Below are 2314 nucleotides of genomic sequence, written 5' to 3'. Positions count from 1 at the left end.
CAGATGAAGAAACTGAGTCACAGTGAGGTGATGTGACTTTCCAAGGCCACACAGCAGACAAGTGGCAGAGCGATTAGAACATAGTCCCTCTTGACTCCCAAGCCTGGGCTTTTTCCACTAGGCCTCGCTGTTTCTCTGTCTTCAAAGTCTCTAAAAGCCCCCTTACTACTTATCTTAATGTTTATTCATCTGTTATCCAATTACTTCCTTCTGATCTAATCATCTGTACCTTCGCTCTTTCTCTTTAACCTGATGTATTTGGCAACTCATATCCACTTGTCTTCTCCATTGGCTAGTAAATTCCTCAAGAGAGGAGCTTTACTTGTATTAAATAATCCTGAGGGCCTATCACGGTGCTCTAAACATGATAGGTGTCCAATACAACCCTCTGAACACAGTAGGGGTTCAGTAAATAGTGAGGATAAGATGAACGTGCAGCCTGGATTCTCCACCCTTTTCCCAAATGTAAGGAAGTGGAGTCTCTCAGACAGAGCTGTGACTCAGTGATTTAGAAGCAGTACCACAACCAAGTCAGACTTTCATCCTGCCGCTGCTTAGTGCCAGGGTTGAGAGTGTGGTCAAAGGTCATGGGTTCTACTCCTGGCTCTGCCACCTGTTTGCTGTGTGACCTTGGACAAGTCACTTCACTTCTCTGCGCCTTGGTTACCTCATCCCTAAAATGGGGATTGAGACTGTGAGCTCTGTGTGGGACAGGGACTGTTCTTAACCTGATTTGTTTGTATCCAACCCAACGCTCAGTACAGCGCCTGGCATATAGTGAGTGCTTAACAAATACCATCATTTATTTATTCATCTTTTATTCATCTTCACTTCTCCACCCCTTAGTTACCTCATCTGTAAAATGGGGATTGAGACTGTGAGCTCTATGTGGGACAGGGACTGTTTCTAACCTGATTTGCTTGTATCCGACCCAGCACTCACTACAGCACCTGGCATGTAGTGAGTGCTTAACAAATGCCATCATTTATTTATTTATTTTTTATTCATCTTCACTTCTCCATCCCTTAGTTACCTCGTCTGTAAAATGGGGATTAAAACCGCGAACCCCATGAGGGACAGGGACTGTGTCCAACATGATTAACTTGTATCTACCCCGGTGTTTAGTCCAGTGTCTGGCACATCGTAAGTGCTTAACGAATAATAATACAATAATACTACTACTAATAATAATAACCATAACAACTGTGGTATTCGTTTAGCTTTTACTGTGTACTAAGTACCCAACAATATGCCCCGAGGCTGAATTTACGTCCCCTCTCAGGGTCGCAGCTGGAGAGTTTCCAGTCCTCTACCAGTCTCGACTACGGGAGGGAGAGCCAAGTAGAGGCCTGCCCGTTCCATTCCTACCTCGGGCAGTGGATAGCGAGTGGAAGGCAATCTGCTACAACTCAAAACTCACCCATACTAGGCAGCAGCGGCACGGGAGAGAATCGAGGGTGGGGACTGCTCGGAAGGAGGAAATGGTAAACCACTTCTGGATTTTTACCAAGAAAACTCTTTGGATACACTACCAGAAAAATTGCAGATGGAGGTGGGGGGGGTTCCGGGAGAGATGCCACTATGAGTTGGGCACGACTCGACAGCACAAGATAACAACAACGGCAATTTAAGTAGGGTGGACACAGTCTCCTGCTCCTCTGACACAGCAGGCAGAGAAGCATTCATTCATTCATTCACTCAGTCGTATTTATTGAGCACTTACTGTGTGCAGAGCACTGTACTAAGAGCCTGGGAAGTACAAGTTGGCAACATATAGAGACAGTCCCTACCCAACAGTAGGCTCACAGTCTAGAAGAAGCAGTGAGGCCTAGTGGATTTAGCACAGCCTGGGAGTCAGAAGGACCTGAGTTTGAATCCCTGCTCCATGACTTTCCTGCTGTGTGACCTTGGGCAAGTCACTTAAGCTCTGTGCCTCCATTATCTCTTCGGTAAAATTCATTCATTCATTCAATCGTATTTATTGAGCTCTTACTGTGTGCAGAGCACTGTACTAAGCGCTTGGGAAGTACAAGTTGGCAACATATAGAGACGGTCCCTACCCAACAGCGGGCTCACGGGGATTAAGACTGCGAGCCCCATGTGAGACAGGGACTGTGTCCAACCTGATTATCTTGTATTTACCCCAGCGCCTAGTGCAGTGGCTGGCACATAGTTAGCATTTAACAATTGCCATTAAAAAAACAATAGATGGACATGAAGTAATTTACCTGCAGTCACACAGCAGTGACAGAGAGAGCCGGGATGAAGATCCCAGGCTGATGCCCCTTCAACTCCTCGGCTTCTGCTGATGCTA

The 2314-nt window shown here is 46.2% G+C and overlaps 1 non-coding gene across 1 annotated transcript; it reads left to right on the top strand.

Moving 5' to 3' along the window:
• Positions 1 to 1272: 1272 nt before the first annotated feature.
• LOC119945363 lies at positions 1273 to 1410 on the top strand. The gene has a single exon (XR_005456230.1). It is a non-coding gene; the product is annotated as a small nucleolar RNA SNORA7 (small nucleolar RNA).
• The last annotated feature ends 904 nt before the right edge of the window (positions 1411 to 2314 follow it).

The sequence above is a fragment of the Tachyglossus aculeatus genome, chromosome 24 (genome assembly GCF_015852505.1).
Source record: "Tachyglossus aculeatus isolate mTacAcu1 chromosome 24, mTacAcu1.pri, whole genome shotgun sequence".
NCBI classification, from domain to species: domain Eukaryota; kingdom Metazoa; phylum Chordata; class Mammalia; order Monotremata; family Tachyglossidae; genus Tachyglossus; species Tachyglossus aculeatus.
This window is presented reverse-complemented; position numbering and strand designations above follow the sequence as displayed.